The sequence below is a fragment of the Hibiscus syriacus genome, unplaced genomic scaffold (assembly GCF_006381635.1).
Source record: "Hibiscus syriacus cultivar Baekdansim isolate YM2019G1 unplaced genomic scaffold, ASM638163v2 tig00003715_pilon, whole genome shotgun sequence".
Lineage (NCBI taxonomy): Eukaryota > Viridiplantae > Streptophyta > Magnoliopsida > Malvales > Malvaceae > Hibiscus > Hibiscus syriacus.
In genome coordinates this window covers 533991-554081 of record NW_024061980.1, presented here as the reverse complement: position 1 = coordinate 554081, position 20091 = coordinate 533991, and positions in this window count along the sequence as shown.

The following is a 20091-nucleotide window of genomic DNA, read 5'->3' as shown; positions in this document are numbered from 1 at the left end:
CCCTTCCCCTCAATAATACTCCGGTTAGGCCTATTTCCTTCTTGTTGACTATCAGGGTTTTCCTTACACTCTGACCGTAACTAACGTTTCTTATCCCACCAACATTCTGATTCTCCGATACCCCTTCACAGATCTCTGTTAAACTCATCACCCATAGGAGACATTTTTTAATTGTCACCCTCCATATATGATTCCCCTATAGCTCTACCTCCTTCATTTATCTGGCCAACCAAATAATCATTATTTAACTTTCCTATGTATGTTGCATTAATAGCTTTATATGAATCCAAGAGATTGTTTTTCCGACTATTTGATTTCTCTATCAACCTTGAGTATTGTAACACCCTAACCCCGAATGAGCCTAAAATGTCACATTGGGCCGTCGAGGTAACCTCCAATTTTTCAAAACTTGTTTATTTTCTTTTTCAAACATGTTGAATAGTATCATACAAGAGATAAATGACACTTATAAAACATTTTATAAACTGGAACTCCGTGACACGTAGTCTTAAACTAAAATAATACAAACTCATAGTTATAAATCTGAATACATAAGTAAGGTTCTATAAATACATATGCCCACTAAAGCTATAGTAAAATACTCTGAAGGAGATGCTACAAGTCCTGTTGTGACGGTGCTCCACGAACTCCTCAAGCTACTAACCAACCAACAGAAAACATTCGAAGGTTGAGCTTACAAAGCCCATCAGTATAATCGCTAATCTAGAGCATCATTGTGAGTTCCATAAACATAAGCATGCTAAAAACATTGTATTAAGCAACATGGTACATTCATGATCTAGATTAAGTGCTATCTACTTAAGGCTTAACTGTTCTATCACTAAAGTAAGGTCTCATGCTTCCCTTAATCATATGCTAAGGGCCTTGCCATGAATATGCCACTAAATGTTCTCTAACCCTAATGACTGTAACTGTTGTGCAATATTTAAATGTGACATTGACACTCCTGTGCATTATCTGAATACATCACTGACTCTGTTGTGCATTATCTTAATGCCATACTGATTAGTATCTGGTCTCACATAGCCATCAGACACTAGTAACTGAGGGAACCTTGTGTCTCTCATAGCATCGGTGAAATTCCCACTAAGTTGTTGAATGATCTTATGATTCTCATATAGTCATCAAGTAGATCATAAAGGGGGAACCCAATATCACATAACATCGATACAATTCCCGCTCAACTGAAGCATTGGCTCAGTCTCAAATAGCCTTCAAACCAAACTTTAAGGATATATGTTGCTGGACTGATGCAATTATACATGCATATCTAAGGCCCCAAAGGCCACACAACACTGGCATCGCTATCCCACTGCTCATGAGTGTTCGGGCCTCACGCCCTAGTTAGCCCCTAAAGTGCCTCGCGCACTAACAATACCCTATTAGGACAACTAAGGTAGTATGACTATTCTCTAGTATAGTTAAACACGCTAAGGTGAGGTCATCCTCTAACTAGTAGTTATCTCCCTTGTTCTCTCATCATGAACGTTATGCAAGGGTTTATTAATTTGTTATTGTTGTTAATTTATTAAGATGATATACTCTGATCATTCGTTACATAAGGTTATTTTAGTCATTCTTTACCTCTAGAGAAGTTTCTAAGCGTTTCATGGTTTTATGATAATTATTGTGATTGTTGTTTCTTGCAACACTAGCTAGTCTGATACTTGACTCGGGTTCATTATTGGGTAGCGATCCTCTCTATTTGCTCTTACCATGCTTTCCCTCAATTCACCCTCGAATTATAGGGACAACAGTACGTTCACCATTCATTGACATTCTTGTAAAACACAACTCCGCTATTTCGTAATCTGACTATTTTGTCCAAACTGTTCACTGGTACATCCTCTGCAACGATCATTCATTCTTAGGTATACACTACGTGTTTAACTGAAGATACTTGGACACATTATGCCCACTATGGTTACTATGGTTGTAACCCATCTCTTCGAGTGTCTCTAGGCCCCTTTAGCCTTTTATGTCCCCCACAGACTAAGTTCTAGCATTACGGACCATCCTTAGCTCTTACGGGCCTTAAATAGGTAAATTCTAACAATCCAAAGTGAGTAGTATCGATACTTTACTTGTAGTATTGATACCCTAGGGTTAAGTATTGATACCCCTATGAGTATCAGTACCAAAAATGGCCTTTGCTGCTGAAATTGGGGCTTAGTATCGATATTGTTATCTTGAGTATTGATACTGTAAGGGTAATATTGATACTCTCCCAGCAGTATCAATACTCTCTACCTTAAATCCCTAGATTTTTCCCCAATACATTGAGTATCCATACTGTTCATCCCAGTATCAATACTCGAACCCAAAAACAACTTGTTTAGACTCGGGAAGTACCCAAAATTCATCCCAAATGACTTTTTTTTTATTCCTAATCATTTACTAAAGTTTTAGAAAGTTATTTAGGGCCTTAAGGTAGCATAAAAACACCTTTTTTACAACTAAAATGTCATTAATCAAGAAATCATTGATAAACCTTAAAATGCTTAAATACTCAAATCTTATAAAATCTTTATATTTATGAAAGTCTTAACACTCCAAAGGATTAGAAATACACTACCTTGATGTTAGAATCTCGAAATGAAGCTCCTTGCTTAGCCTCACACCCTTCCTCTATGATTTTGTTGATTTCTCACCCACTTGAAGCTATAGAGGTTAGGAGGAGAAGAGAAAAGAAGAAGAAATGGAGGGAAGGAGATAAATGAGTGAGATAAATGAGTGATATAAAGTTTCCATTCTTTTAAAAGGTAAAATTATGCTTTTTGGTCATTCTAATCTTTCTATTGTTCAAAAATATTTTTTTATGGTTAATTGGGCCTAATACCAACCCAATTAAACCAACGACTTAAATTATGAAATTCACATGGTTTACTTACCTCTTGGGTAAACCCAAAACTATTAACCTCTAATTGGGATGTTATAAGTGTAGAATTTTCTCCAACGATCCATCCATCACCTTTGTTCTGAGATTCTAATCATCTTTGTTACAAAGATCTTTCCCGTGGGAAATTACTGCCTCTTTCTTCAACATGTTGAGACCTCTACGCTTTCCTATGACGATGATTTTTCTTTCCTCCTCGCTGGATTTTTATGTGGATCATTTTGTTCCGCCAACGAATCTAAGAATCCCCTTTCTGGTGCTATTACATTAAATAATATATCACTCACCTCAGTTTCCACCACTTTATTTATTCTCTCAACTTGGTTTGTATAAATCAACATCATTATATTCTCACTGTTAATGGTTTGACTGGCATTTTCACCAAGTCCTTCTAATGAACCCAGAGTTCTGCTAATCTTTTGAATGTTTCTGAATTCCAACACGGAAGAGGAACCCATATATCTCTACCCAGGTTGTCCTTTCCTCATTATTCAAGTTTTCTGACCACATTCTAACATCCACGAAGATTTCTTTAAGAGACGACCATTTTAAATCTTCGAGCATGATAAACAGATCTTCATCTTCTATTAAGATTAAGAAAGTTTTACCCCCTATTCTCAGAATATTTATCTTTTCAAGCCCCTATTCATACAATCTCCATTGAATACTCTTAACACTACAGGCCTTATATGTTTCCCCTACCAGGCATTTCCTTAGTTTCAACTCCACATGTCCCATTATTCTTTTACTTTTTTTTTCTTCCTTCAACCCGATTTGTCATTTTTCAGGTTTACCTCTCTCAGCCTGATTCCTTTTGACATTTAAGTGTTCCACCTCAGTAAAACTTCTTTCACTATCTGAGTATCCCCTCTTAGTTATTCTTCTTGATTGAGTTGCTTGCGGAACCTCCATCCCATTTTTCCTTTCTTCTATTCCTTTATTTCCTTTTGAGGATTCTTGCCTGGTGATATTTGGGCCCTCTTGAATCTTCCTTATTTTCTAGAATCATTCCTACTTTGATACTTTGCCATTGAGACTCTCAACCGGTTCCCTTGAATAAAGCCGTCATTCATATTGTTTAACGCATTCAGAGCTTCCTTGTGTTCCAAAACCTCACAAACCCAAATTTTGATCCACTTTTGCTCTTCTTTGCCGGGATGAAGATGTCAACAACTTTTCCATATTTTTCAAATAATGCCCGTAATCCCCTCCAAAGGAATTTCTCTGGGATATTAAGAACGAAGAGCATCGACGCCCTGTTTGTTCATTACGATTGTTTAATTGCTGCTTGTGATCAAAGAAGAAGCTTGGACAACGTTAGTGCACTACTGTGGAATTACAGGGAAAGGCACCAAAATCGATTGGATGCATGAGTTTCGCCTTCCTAATAATGCCGACGCTTGAAGTCTTTCTATTATCTCAACCCTATTGTTCAGAAAACAAGCAAAGGAAAATTATCCAAACATCTAGAAAACATTTACTTCTCAAGAAAATCTTCGTAATCTTGAATTTTTTTTACCAAACTAATTTTTCATAAAATAAGTGAATTATATGTTTTTTTAAAAAAAATTAAAGAATAATATAACATATTTAAATACATATTAAACTTTTGTATTTTATTTTATCTTTATTTCCTTACAAATTAATAATCATTTTATTTATTAGTATTTTTTTAATAAGATAGTGCTGACTTTTGTTATTATAAAATTGAAAGGACCCGAGACAAATACCTGTCCTGGGACAACAAAAAAGATAAAAACAGAACATAAAAACAACAAAGGGAAATGTTTTGCTGAAACAAAGAAGGAGAAACCAACAAATAAACTGATAAAAAAAAAAGGTTATCATCTTTTTCGCTTGATCCCGATAAAGAAGAAACCAACAGTGCCAGCAAAATCAAAGAAAGTTTTCCTGCATGTCTCTTTTGAGGTCTCAAAAGAGTAGAGAGAAGTGTTTAAAAACTGTAGAGAAAACAGAATCCGAGTCACCATGGTTTCCATTGAAGCGAGGATAAAGTGGGAAAAACCGGTGGCAAGGAATAGGAAAATACGGCTCGCAGCTTTCGAATCAATCTGGTGGATCAATCCACCATCTGTCTTTCGCGATAACTACTTCGATCAGCGGGGGAGCTTCCTCAAGCCAAATGGTTGTCGCAGAGAGGGACCGACGAAATTGGGCAATGTGGTGCGCCACTATGTTACAAGCTCTAGCTGCATGTCTGAATGAATAATCAGTAAAGTCCTTACACTTTAATTCACATTCTTAATAATCATGATGATCAAAGAACGGTCCTGTATAGGGGTTTGGATCTTCCGAATCACCGTTAGAGAATCCCCTTCAATAATCACCTTCCTGGAGTTCAATTCCCGTACGAGCTTGATGGCCTGTTCACATGCTGTTGCCTCTGCTACAGAAGGATCGAAAATGTTTAAGTTCATGTAAGATCCAACAGCCATTATTAAACCATTATTATTCCTTACAACAATTCCAATTGCTGACTTAAGATTATTCTTGTCAAAGGCAGCATCAAAATTGACTTTCAAGACATCAATAGGGGGTGGGAGCCAACCCGCATTAGACGAAACACTAGGATTGATTTTTATGGTGTGTAGGGATCTTGCTCTCTTAAATAGGCTTTGATAAATGTAGTAATAGAAAAAGGGCTATTCTGTGCATTGTCGTGAATTACCTTGTTTCTATGACTCCAAATGGCCCATATAGCAACAGAAAGAGAATTACGTTCTGGAATTGATAGGTTGAGGGCGAAATGAGCTAACCAAAGAGTCCAATCTTGAATAGGTGTGTGCCAAGGAATATCAATTTCTAGTGCTGCAAATACCTGAGTTGAAAAGGTGCATTGTTGGATCAAATGAACAATTGATTTGGGGCCTTCACCACAAAGCAGACAGGTTATGTGAGTGGTGAGATGTCCGGAAAAAAGTTTGCATAAAGTAGGCAGCTAATTCTTAGCTGAACATCATAATTTTAGTAGGGATAGGGGATTGCCAGAGTCTATTATAAAACACTTACAAAATTGTAAGAATAATTTGGATGTTTTCTACGCATCTGTCTCTGAATTATGAAGTAATAAACGATAGCCAGACATTACATAACATTCTTTGGTGCGGTCTCCCCTCCAAATAAGCATATCAAGTTGGTTGGTACTTGGTAATGGTGTACAAAGAATTCGTTTGGCCAAGTTCTCACCAAATAGAGCAGTGACAATGTCTTCCTTCCAAGTGTGAGTATCTAGATTAACAAGGTCCGACACTGTTGAAGAATCGGGTAAAGAAAAACGAAAGAACACAAGAATTTTAACGAGGTTCAGCAATGTACTTACGTCCTCGGTGCCTAGGCGGCGTTAGAAGTTTTATTCAATATCCCATAGGTTTAGGTTACATATCTATTTATAATAGATAAACTTGGTACATAATTACAAAATTAACCCTTGTACCGTAAGAAAATTAATATTAATAGTCCTCCTGACAATTTGCCCATTTCCCAATACTAACAAATTTGCCGTTACCGACCCTCCATCTCATACCCTTCCCAAGAAGACCTCGTGTGCTCCAAATGTTTTTCCAAGTATGTGAAGGAGAAGAGCATAGATTAATACTCACAAAGTCAGTAGAAGGGAAATACTTGCCTTTTAAAACCCGAGCTAGCAAACAACTTGGATTGGTTACTATTCGCCAACTTTATTTAGCTAAGAGAGTAATATTAAACTTGGCCATATCTTTGAAACTCTTACCCCCGAATAACTCGGAGAAGCAAAGTTGAAGCCAATTAGTCCAGTGAATCCCTCTCTTAGAGCCGTTGTTGCGCCACCAAAATTTGCTTATGATAGACTCCAATTCACGACAAAATGAGGCAGGTAGCAAAAAGCATTGCATATCAAATGTTGGGGTGGCTTGGAGGAATAATTTAATGAAAACCTCTTTGCCACCCATAGATAGAAACTTACCGCTCTAGTGACCAACATTTTGGTTCATTCTATCATGTAGATTAGCGAAAGCTTCTTTCTTACGAAGACCAACCATAGTAGGAAGTCCCAAATATTTTTCCAGATTTGATGAAATACGTACACCCAAACGTGAGCCCAATGCATTATTGGTTTGAGATAACACATTTGAACTGAAGCAAATAAGAGATTTTTCAAAGTTGATAATTTTTCCTGAAACAACTTCATACTCTATTATTACTTGTTTCACGATCTCAACCCCGCATCAGAGGCTTCTCCGAAGAGAATGTTGTTGTCTACAATGAATAAGTGTGTAACCGCTAGTCGACTTCTGCCTAATGTAGCACCTTTTAGTCTGCTCAAATCTTTAGCTGAGTTCAGGATATTAGAGAAACCTTTAGCACAAATAAGAAATAATCAGGGGCTGATAGGATTACCTTGGCAAATACCACGACTCGGAGTAAAAGAATCACCAACATTGTCGTTGAAAATAACCTTCTCACACAAGACATCACAAGAGCAATGAATCAAACAGGGAATCCCAATTTCAGCATCATTTTCTCAATAAATGGCCATTCAACACGATCGTATGCCTTACTCATATCGAGTTTTAAGGCAAAAGACCCATATCTTCCAAATTTCTTCTTTTTCAAAGAGTGCAAATATTCATAAGCTACGAGGATGTTATCAGTGATTTGTTGACCTGGAAGAAAGGCTCTTTGGGCTTTGTCAATGCAATCTTCCAAACAAACACGAAGTCTATTCGTAATCACTTCGGCAATAATTTTGTATAAGATGTTGCATAGACTTATGACATAGTGGATCGATTAAGAGCTTTAGGATGAGAACAATATTTGTCCCGTTTATAGGAGTCATATCAAGAGTTTCATTCAACGCTTCTAAACAGAACCTTGTAACCTAGTGCCCTATCACATGCCAATACTTTTGATAGAACAATGCTAGAAATTCGTCTTTTCTAGACGCCTTTAAAAGAGCCATTCCTTTTACTGCTTCAATGACTTCCTCGAATTTAAATTTAGATTCAATAATTGCCTTGTTACTGAGGAGTGGACGTTCGCCCATAAATTATTAGAGTCATCCAGATTAGATGTGGTAAACAAATATTTGAAGTAAGAATCTGCAATTGTGGCAATCTCTCTTTCATCTGAGAATAAAACACCAGAACCATCATGCAATCTACGGACAATGTTTCTTATTTTACGAGCAAATGCACATTTATGAAAGTAGGATGTATTTATGTCTCCGTAACAAAGCCAATTGACACACAATCGTTGCTCCCAGTGGATTTCTTCTTTATCAGCTTCTAGTTTAATAGCTAGTTTGGCATCCAGAAGATCAGTCAACACATCATCATCAGGGTCTTTTGCTTCTATCTCATGTACTCGAGCTTCAAAGGAGCAAACTTTGTGAGTTCTGTCATTTTTATTCTTCTTGTTCCACTTGCTTAAGGCAGTCGCTAAACGACTCAATTTGTCTATGAGATGGATGTGATCATTTTCTCAAAATTCTTCAATAATTCTTTCACAATCTTCTTCAAGGGACCAGTCAGCATCGAAGCAAAAAGGTTATGGAATACATCAACCCCTAGAGATGGAGTATGAGAAGACGAGAGTTAAAATTCAAAGGGTCACCCCGTTCTACCCGATCTGCATCCACAACATGATAAAATCGAAATTGAAATCTATTAGAACCCAAATCTAAAATGGAAATACCGCTTATCAGGTGCCATACAATGGAAAGTATTTCCCTCATTGAATGGAAATGGATGGACTGGAAGTATGAAAAGTCCCTACAAAGGAGTTCTCGAAAGATATTTTTGGTTCAGAAGATGAAACTTCAATATGCAACTCAACTTCATCATCATCGAGAGCTAGATCAGCAAAAGATTATTCTTTTATGAAAATTTCAACCAGAGAAAGCTGTTGGATCATAAACTTGATCCATTATGGGAGCCTAAACCCAAACCTAAACTAAAAAATTGATGTCATTGCTTACATCAATTTAATTAGGTGAAGAGTTGGGTGAAGAATTAGGTGAAGATTTAGGTAAGAGTTAGGTATTTGTATATTTTAATGGTTTAAGTTATTTTATTTGTGTGGTGTAGGATTGTTCTTGAGTAGTATAAATACCCCTCCCCATTTTAGTTTAAGCATCAAGAAAAATTAAGAGCTTCTAAGTGAGTGAAGAAGCAAAGTCTTATAAGAGTGAGTTGTAGTTCTTGTTTTTGAGTGAGAGTGCTCTTGTAATATTTGTTTGAGTTTCAATAAAAGTTGTTTGTGTGAGTTTTTCATTTCCAACAAAGTGGCATCAGAGAGAGTTGGAAAGATCGAAGGTATCGACTAGAGGAATCTGACGCTGCTAAAATCTTCCCAATCTGAGTTCTGACGCGCCGCCACGCACCGCCGAAAGACTGCTTCCAGAAAATCGAGTTGACTCACCGAGTTGAGCCGAGTCAACCGAGTTGGAGCCCCTTGATCGAGTTATCCAAGTTCCTCCCAAGGTTTTATGGCGTTCCAGATTCATCCGTGCAATTGGATTTTGCAAATTCTCATTATATTGAGAGATATGGCAAATGGTATGGCACCATTCCAAGTTCTGACACTCAACAACAACAACTACGACAATTGGAGTATCAAAATGAAGGCACTTATTGGATCACAAGATGTGTGGGATATCATAGAAAAGGCTATAATGAGCCTATGGATGATGATGCTTTTGCTACTCTTACACCAGATCAAAAGACAACTTTGAATGATTCAAGAAAGAGAGACAAGAAGGCTCTCTACCTCATCTATCAAGCATTAGATTATGATGGTTTTGAACAGATTTCGAGTACAAGCTCTAGCAAGGAAGCGTGAGAGAAGCTACAAACCTCTTACAAATAATCCGAACAAGTGAAGAAGGTTCGTCTCCAAACATTAAGAGGTGAATTCAAATCCTTACACATGAAAGTATCCGAGTCTATTTTAGATTATTTCTCAAGAGTAATAGTTGTTTCTAATCAATTGAAAAGAAATGGTGAAAAGTTAGAAGATGTGAGGATAATATAGAAGATACTTCGTTTGTTGGATCCCAAATTTGAGCACATAGTCGTGATGATTGAAGAAACTAAAGACTTGGAAGAAATGGCGATCGATCAACTCCAAGGATCATTGCAAGCATACGAAGAGAAGCATAAGAAGAAGCATGAGTTTACTGAGCAACTCCTCAAGCTGCAACTCAATGATATGCATGAAAGTCAAGGCAATGATAGAAACCAACGTGGCCAAGGCAGAGGCAGAGGCAGAGGCCATGGACGAGGTAGAAGTCAAGGTCATAGACGAGGCTACAATTACAACAATAACAATTCCAACAACAACTATGAGAAAGGAGAAAGCTTAACACAGGGCCGTGGAAGAATCAATCCGAACTCAAAGTATGACAAATCTCAAGTTCAATGTTATAATTGTCAGAAGTTTCGGCATTATGCTTCAGAATGTAGATCTCCCAACAAAAAAATTGAGGAGAAGGCCAACTATGTGGAGGAAAAGACAGATGGCAAAGAAACTCTTCTTCTAGCACGAAAGGAAACTGATGGTGGCAAAGCAAATTCCTGATATCTTGACAGTGGTGCAAGCAATCACATGTGTGGAAGGAAAGACATGTTCGTGGAGCTAGATGAGTCAGTAAGCGGAAATGTTTCGTTTGGAAATGATTCCACACTAGCAGTGAAAGCTTTCTACAAAGATGCATCATGGCTTTGGCATCTTCGATTTGGGCATCTCAATTTTGGAGGTCTAGAGCTGTTATCTAAGAAGGAGATGGTGAAGAGACTACCTTGCATCAACCATCCTAACCAGCTTTGTGAATGGTGTCTAGTCAGGAAAAAAATTAGGAAAACTTTTCCAAAGGAGTCAGAGCCAAGAGCCAAGAAGCCACTTGAGCTCATCCATACCGATGTGTGTGGACCGATCAAGGCAAGCTCTCTCGGTAACAGTAACTATTTTTTCTCTTCATTGATGATTTTTCAAGAAAAACATGGGTATATTTCTTGAAACAGAAGTCAGAAGTTTTCGAAGTCTTCAAAAAGTTCAAAGTAGCAGTGGAGAGAGAAAAGGGTAGAAAGATCAAAGCCATGAGATCCGACCGAGGTGGAGAATTTACTTCCAGAGAGTTTCAAGAGTTATGTGAAGTAAATGGAATTCGTCGACCAATGACAGTTCCTAAATCCCCCAGCAAAATGGTGTGGCAGAAAGAAAGAACAGAACAATCCTCGACATGGCACGAAGCATGCTCAAAAGCAAGAAACCACCCAAAACATTTTGGGCAGAAGCAGTAGCGTGTGCAGTCTACTTGTCAAACCGATCTCCAACAAGAATTGTATGGGGAAAGACACCGCAAAAGGCATGGAGTGGAAGAAAGCCTGGAATTTCCCACTTGATAATCATTAGAAGTATAGCCCATGTTCACGTACCAGACGAGAGAAGAACGAAGCTTGATGATAAAAACGAGAGTTTTATCTTTATCGGCTATGATACTAATTCGAAAGGCTACAAGCTGTACAATCCAGACAATAAGAAGTTTGTGATTAGTCGAGATGTGGTCTTCAACGAATAAGGAGAATGGGATTTTAACTCTCATGTAGATGACTTCAATTTTTTTCCTCAGTTTGAAGAAGATAAGCAGACAATGAGGGAACAACTAGGTAAACCTCAACAAGAGCTTGAAACTCCACCCACTTCACCAACATCAACCACTCAAGGAGACACATCAACTTCGTCATCGACAAGTGGGAGTCAAAGTGAAAGAGTTGTGCAACGTACAATAAGCCTTAGAGATCTCTATGAGGTAACTGAATGACAAGATAATATTACATTATTTTGTTTGTTTGTTGATTGTGAACCAGTGAGCTTTCAAGAAGCAGTACAAGAAAAGAAGTGGAGAGATGCGATGGACGAAGAAATCAAGGCCATTGAGAAGAATGACATATGGGAACTTACCTCACTTCCCAAGGGACATAAGGCGATAGGTGTCAAATGGGTGTACTGTCGAAACGATTTTTTCTTAAAGGTGAAAAGGTGAGATTTATAAAACCACATCAATTTTTAACTTATCTCTTTCAATTGATTTTTAATTTAAAAACAAATGTAATTTAAAAACCTCTCGTTTCGAAAATTTTGAAAATCTCTTTACGTTAAAATATATTGTTCAAAGAGTCGCCACCAATCTTTGATTAGGGTGTGATTGGGCACCCAAAAATGTTTTGTTGTTTTAAATAAAATAAATAATAAAAAATGAATTTTAATTAAAACAACAAATTAAGGTCTGCGTTACCAAAATCCGAGTTCGGGAGTCGGTTACGTGCGGGGAAGGATTAGCACCCCCACAGCGCCCTAAATCGGTACCTAGTCGATTAATTAACGTCTTTGTAATGAACTTTACAAATTCGAATTTAATTTAATTTTTGATCCTATAAAATAAAAATGTAAATTTAAAACATTCAAAAGTACTCAAATAAATTAAATTAAAATTACCGAGTCGTTTTAGAAAGATAAAGAATGTTCGATTATTTACAAATGTCGAGACCAGGTCTTAAAAGTTATAACAACCTTTTCTCGATAAATTTAAATAAACGAACATTTCCTTTTCTTTCGTTCCCAAATTTTAGGTGACGAATCAATTTTTGGTTTCCCTTTCAGGATACACTTTTATTTTAAAATCACTAAAAGCGGACCTCAAATCAGTTATGACTGCCCACTTGAAATAATTTTAAATTAAAAATATATTACCCTTATTCCAATTATGTCGTATGGTCGAGTTATGCACGAGGGTATCATGCGAATCGTGTAGAAAAAAAATGTCATGTCAAAATTGATTAAACAAAATTAAAAATATCATACAATGTGACATACAAAAAATCATATACACATATTTTAACTAAAAAAATCATAAACCATGCATATTAACATATTATGTACACATAACTCGAATATTGCCATACATATTAGACTAATGACTAAGTCATATTAAACAGAATTTTACTATCTAAAATGCAAATAAAATGACAATTAAGGCATAAATACGAATATTGCCATATTGAGTACTAAAAATTATTACAAAAGATTAAAACCATAATAAACCCAATATATACAGGACTAAAATTAACATGCGAAAATTCAGAGGTTAAATGTCTAAAACTGCGTAAATTAAATACAATCACAATTTGGACCAGATTTAAATGCGGATAAAATAAAGTAACAAAATTAAGAATGTAGAAGACTCGACTCTAGGACTAAAATGACTTAAAACGAAACATTGTGTGGCCCCTAAGGTAATTAACCCATACACAAAACGAGGTAACAAAACACTGTAGTTTTAATGCATATATATATATATACCAAACTTAACGTAAGTTTAACCCTAATTATCATTTGCTCTCCTAACATTCCCCAGCGTCGTTCTCTCTACCCATTTCCCCTCTACCTTCTTTTTCTACTTCTCTCCCTCAACACGAACGGCGGCCATGGCCACCACGGCCTCCGATGCAAGTAGGCTACGATGAAGAGCCCACAAGACTCGATCACAACCCCTGGCATCAAATCTTTCTCCTCTTACCGAAAAAAACCCTAGACCTAATCTTCCAAACAGAAAACCCATACGAAATCAAACCATGAATAGCCACTGTCCCGCCATTCATGGTCTCTGATGACGAGCCAAACTATTACCCGACTCAAAATCCCTAAAAATCGAAACCCTAACTTTATTAAATTAGAAAAACCCCTCAATAAATCCCTAGAACCTGAGGTTTAGAGCACACATGCATAACTGGAAAATAACGAAAGAGGGTTTACCTTCTTCTAGATGGGATGTTTGTTCCTAGCAAAGGCGACGAGAGCTTATGGATCGGAAGGGTAAGTTTTTTTTGCTTTCCTCGGTGGTTCGTTCTTTGGTTGATGATGCTTTCATAAAACAGTAGGGTCTCCTCTTTTTCTCTGTTTTTTTTATTGTTTTTTCATTTTTTTTAAATGTCTATGGTTTTTCTGGTGATGGCTACTGGTTTCTCCTCTGCTTTTTGCTCTGTGCTCTCCAACTCTCCCTGTCCTCTCAGTTAATTTTTCTCTGCTCCTTCTTTGTCTCCTTTTTTTGTAATTTGTGATGATCGTGTGCTGTTTACAATGCTCTTTCTCCTTTTAATTTTCTATGGCAGTTAATTATGATAAAAACTGACCCTCTCCACGTTTTTTCTGGTTTTTAACTCCCAAGAACTGTTTTCATTTGCCAATGATATAGGCCCCAGACAAATTAAGCATCTACATGTACAAAATAAATCAAAACGCCAGAGGAGAGATTGAAAGGCACAAGGCGAGGCTAGTTGCTAAAGGCTATAGTCAAAATGCTAGAATTGACTATGATGAGGTATTCACTCCTGTTGCTCAATTGGAGACTATCGGACTAATCATTTCTTTGGAAGCTCAAAATAAGTGGAAAATACAGCAGATGTATGTAAAGTTTTCCTTCATAAATGGAGTTCTTAAAGAGGAAGTTTACATTCAGCAACCATCAGGCTACGAAGTCAAATGGCATGAAGACAATGTGTTAAAGTTTAAGAAGGCTCTTTACGGGCTAAAACAAGCACCAAGGGCATGGCATAGCCGAATCGACAAGTACTTCCAAGAGAATGGCTTCAACAAATGTCCCTACAAACATGCTCTATATATCAAGATCAAAGATGGAGATATTTTGATCGTGTGCCTCTACGTGGACGATTTGATCTTCACCGGAAACAACCCAAGCATTTTTAATGAATTCAAGGATGTGATAATGAAAGAATTCGAGATGACAGACATGGGGCTCATGGCATACTACCTTGGCATTGAAGTTAAGCAACAAAAAGATGAAATTTTCATTTCACATGAAAGTAATGCAAAAGAGATCCTGAAGAAGTTCAAGATGAAGAACTGTATGCCAATAAGCAAATCGACAGAATACGGGATCAAGATGTCCAAACATGAAGAAGGCGAAAGTGTAGATCCAACATTTTTCAAAAATTTGGTGGAAAGTCTACGCTATTTAACTTGCACGAGGCCCGATATTCTTAATGCAGTTGGATTGGTTAGTCGCTACATGGAATGTCCAACAACCACCCATTTTAAAGCTGCAAAGAGAATTCTTCGATATCTGAAAGGTTCAATTGACTTTTGTTTGTTCTATTCAGTTTCTAATGATTACAAGCTTGTTGGATATAGCGACAATGATTGGGGTGGAGACATAGATAATCGAAGGAGCACTACTGGATTCGTATTTTTCATGGAAGATATTGTTTTCACATGGATGTCAAAGAAACAACCAATTGTCACACTGTCCACTTGTGAAGCGGAATATGTTGCTGCTACCTCATGCGTTTGTCATGCAATTTGGCTTAGAAATCTATTGAAGGAGATAGGTTTGATACAAGAAGAGTCTACCAAGGTTTGTGTCGACAACAAGTCAACCATTGCCTTAGCAAAGAATCCAGTATTCCATGATCGAATTAAGCACATCGATATTTGCTACCACTATATAAGGGAGTGTGTTGCAAGAAATGATGTGGAAGTTGAATACGTGAAGTCACAAGATCAAGTTACTGATATTTTTACCAAGCCACTGACCAGCGAAGACTTCATAATATTAAGGAACTTACTAGGGGTCACAAGATCAAGTTTAAGGGGGGTGTTGGATCATCCCAAACTAAATTGATGTCATTGTTTACATCAATTTAGTTAGGTGAAGAGTTAGGTGAAGAATTAGGTGAAGAGTTAGGTGAGAGTTAGGTGAAGAGTTAGGTGGAGGATTGTTCTTGAGTAATATAAATACCCCTCCCCATTTTAGTTTAAGCATCAAGAAAAATTAAGAGCTTCTAAGTGAGTGAAGAAGCAAGTCTTATAAGAGTGAGTTGTAGTTCTTGTTTTTGAGAGTGCTCTTATAATATTTGTTTGAGTTTCAATAAAAGTTGTTTGTGTGATTGTTTCATTTCCAATAAAAGCTTCACTAAAAAATGAATAGAAACGAAAAATACACAGCGTGCCACAAGAGTTGAGGAGTCTTACATGTAAGTAGTTTGATTCAAATAACTTTGCAAGTTAGGTATGAAATAGGTAAATAGTTTTGGGTGATTACAATTTATCATCTTTTGATAATCTTTTTTAAGAATTATAGCATACACCTACAAACACAACTACTCGAATTCAAAACCTTAAGAAAATAATAATTTTTCCATATCATTTTTATTCAAAGGCCGAAATCTCAAGTTGATGGCAAGCTTTTGGAAGGTGCAAATGATTTCGAGCAATAAAAATATTACTCAATCAACAAAAAATTATAATTTTGAGATTCTTTTAAATCACTCTTTGCTAATTAATAATTTCTCAAAATCCATAATCAAATAAATTAAGATTATGTTATGTATGTGGGTGAAACCATAGCTATATACTAAGTCTTTCAACAAACTTAAATTGCACCAAGAGTGTCATGTGATAAAAAAAATAAGAGAATCTTAATTCAAGAAACTTTTTATTGTGGTATAAATTGGGGTATAATAAAGGACAAACTACATATTTAGTATCTCAATTATCATTTTTGTTACATTTTGGTCACTCAACTATTTTTTTAAATCATGTATAACATTATGCTTTGGTTTTATTTTGATCACCAACTGCTAAAAAATTAGCAAAATTATTGACTTGGCATTTTTTTTATTTTTCAAAGATGTTGTGTCACTATCTTATGATGACATGTAAGTATCACCATTAATTTTTAACGACAGGTGACCAAAAAAAACCAAAACTAAATGTTATGAATGATTTTGAAAAAAAAGAATAGTGGAGTGACAAGAACATAATAAAAGTAATAATTGGGGTACTAAACATGTAGTTTACCCAATAATAAATAAAGGTACTTATTCTTTTATATTATAGTAGCCGAAATATGTGGAACCGAAACTCAGTTGGATACGGTTGGACTAGCCAGACTCCTGATGCTGCTTTGGAACGTGTGGAACCGAAGAAACAAGTGGTTGCATGATGAAAAGATGCAAGACGATATGGATGTGGTGGTGGCCACGTGAGGGCTTTGAGCTGATTTTGTTGAAGCCAATTCAATTGGAAGTTTTCCCACCCCCTAATAGAGCTCGATATGGCGGACATTTTGGAGCAGCCCTAAGACAAAAGGTGTTAAGATTAACGTCGATGGGGCTTTTAGCACAATGAAAACCACAGCAGCGATAGACATTATGGCCAAAGACCATGACGGGATAGTGCTCGGGGGCATGTGTCGACAAATTACTCCACCTTTCATGGCATAATCCACGGAAATGAAAGCTTTTACAGAAGGATTTAAGTTCGCAATCGAGAATGGGTGGATGAATGCAATAATTGAAGGCGATGCTATTTCCATTATTAATAGACTTTTCAATATAATAGATGATGTTTCAACCATCGGATTATTGTTCAACCAAGCACAAGATATTCTATTCAAAAATTGTAATCTTAAAGGTTTTTTATGTAAATGGTGAAGCGAATCAGGTCGCTCACTCCCTGATGCATTAGGATTTGTTGAGACCCAATTTATACTAATTTTACTGTGATGAACCCGATTGTATTAAGTCTGCGTAATCTTGGATGCTATTGTAATATAAAGATTTTCCTCTTTAAAAAAAAGAGTAGCCGCAGCTCGTGCAAAACAGATGAAGCTTCTAATGCAGTTTGGTGTTATCCTACAATGGAAGGTCCTTATTCTTTTTTATTAGAGTAGTCTGTTGCTTAAAGCTTTTGCCACACTACAATTACAATTATTGCATTAACAATTTAACATTTCATTCTTCATACGTCACATGAAGACGTTGATATTGATGTTTCTACAAAGAATGGGATAAAAGTTGTCAGAATTGGCAGATAGTAGTTCGGCAAAATTGATCGCTAGTCTCATGCATTTTGTCTCGTGAAGGTTTCGACACTGTGAAAAGTAGTTCATTTTTCAGAGGTTGAAGCTGTTATTTTTTCAAGAAGCATAAATGGGGTTGATAAGTGAAGAAGTAACGAGCAGGAGTTGGTATGATGTCGTATTTATATTCGTTTCAGCAAGTACAGTTGGAAGATCTGATGGCTTAGGTTCCAATTTCGGTTTCAGCTCCATGGTGTTGCTACTTGTGGTTTTTTAAGGCATTTTAGAAGTATCCAAGTATTTTTATTGAAGTATTTCATCTCTGGTGATTCATTTCATGCCTATCGTGCCATGTTTTTATTCTTTTGTTAAGGTTGCATGAGGTTGTTAATATTACATTTAAAAGATCCATAAGGAATATACAATGCTGATGATTCTGAGCTGGTTGGGTTTAATTTGTCGTGGGGTTCGCGTTTAGGAATTAAAAAATTATCGATCCTTAGATCATGATTAATAAGCTTTGTGGTGTTTCTGTGATTTTCATAAAGTTGCATTCAAGCGGTAGTTATAAGGGCAGTTTTGAGTTGTTGAAGGCCGATGTTTAAAGGTATTGATATTTGGTACTACAAAGTGATGTATATTGCTTCGCAGGAGTTGAATGAATTCATTTTGGTATTTCTATGAATCGAGGGTGGACTTGAAAGGCGATAGTAGGATTCTCATATGGTTGTTGTTGTTAGTCTTGTGATGTTGGCTTTCGAGTTGCTCTTGAAGTATTTTTGGTTTGACTATTGTGATGTCTAGATAAGTTCAATGAATCACTTGTTCTGCACGTAGGCCGAACACCGCCTTAGGGGTGTCCATGTTGAGTTTGTTGGTAGGAAAAATGTGGTGGTGAAGTGGATAGCTTTTTGATATATTGGTTGAACATATTGCAAGTATCTTGAAGGGTCTATCTCGAGATTATCAGTCTTTCATGATCGTTATAACAACTAGTCAAGAATCTTTCTCGCTAGAAAGCATGTATACGATGTTAGTTGATGCTGAATCCAGTTGGTTGGATTTGTTGCACAAGATGAAAGCTTACCAATGAGTTCAATGTCAGGTTTGTGGAAAAAGTAGGCACTTGATCGATCGGTGTTGGCATCAATTTGATCAAGATTTTCATGATGTTTTCTCCAATAATGACTACAAGGGTGAATCAAGAAATGTGCACTACACTACATATGAATCTACGAGATGTGAGTGTTGTTCCAATAGCTCTTGTGGACGTTCTCAGTCTGTGTGCTCGCCTCAAGCACATAAGGCGTCAACAACCACACATGACCATTGGGTGGTAGACTCATGTGCCACACATCATGATACACTAGATGCTAACAACGTTAATTTCATATATAACCGACTATAATGGTCCATGTAAGCTTGTAGCAGGTAATATGGTGCTGTTAAATGTTAATATAGTTGGTAGTGGCTTCGTTCTGTCTTCATCCTCTTGAACTCCTCTATTGAATGATTTGTTGCATTTGTTTAAAATAAGAAAAAAAATTCTCTCTGTGTCCAAGTTTACTAGGAACAATCATGTGCTCTTCGAGTTTCATGCTAAAGGTCATTGTGTACGTGGTGAAGCTTTTCCAAGGCAAATTGCATGATGGGCTGTATATATTTTCAATTGACAACTCCACATATACTTATGTCAAAGTTGAGGCTAATACGATTACAACTTCTTCTAGGGGTTATGATTTATGGCATAGGCGTTTAGGACACTCTACCCATGATACATAAGTAAATGTTTGCAAAATTATCAATGTAAAAGTTTCGAATGATATGAATAATATATATGGAGTTTTTCCTATGGGAAAACGTCATAAGCTATCATTTTCTAATTCAAAAAATATACATAAAGCACCCTTTAAGTTAGTTTATATTGATTTTTGGGTCCTCGCATGATGTTTCGAATGGATTTTGTTACTACATTACATTTGTTGATGTATATTCTAGGCATATATGACTATCTTCTCAAGAAAAAATCTTAAGCAGTTTCAGCCTTTCACATATTCCAACAGATGGTTGCAACACAGTTTGGGTTGCCTATCAAAGCCATCTAAGATGATTGGGGAGGAGAATACAGGACGCTATCCTCGGTTTTGCTTAAAGTTGGTATTACTCATAGGATTGCTTGTCCACATACCTTCGAGCATAATAGGGTTGTGATATGAAAGCATAGGCATACAATTAAGATTGCACTTATCTTGTTAGTCCAAGCATCAATGTCTTTACGTTCTGGTCCTACGCAGAC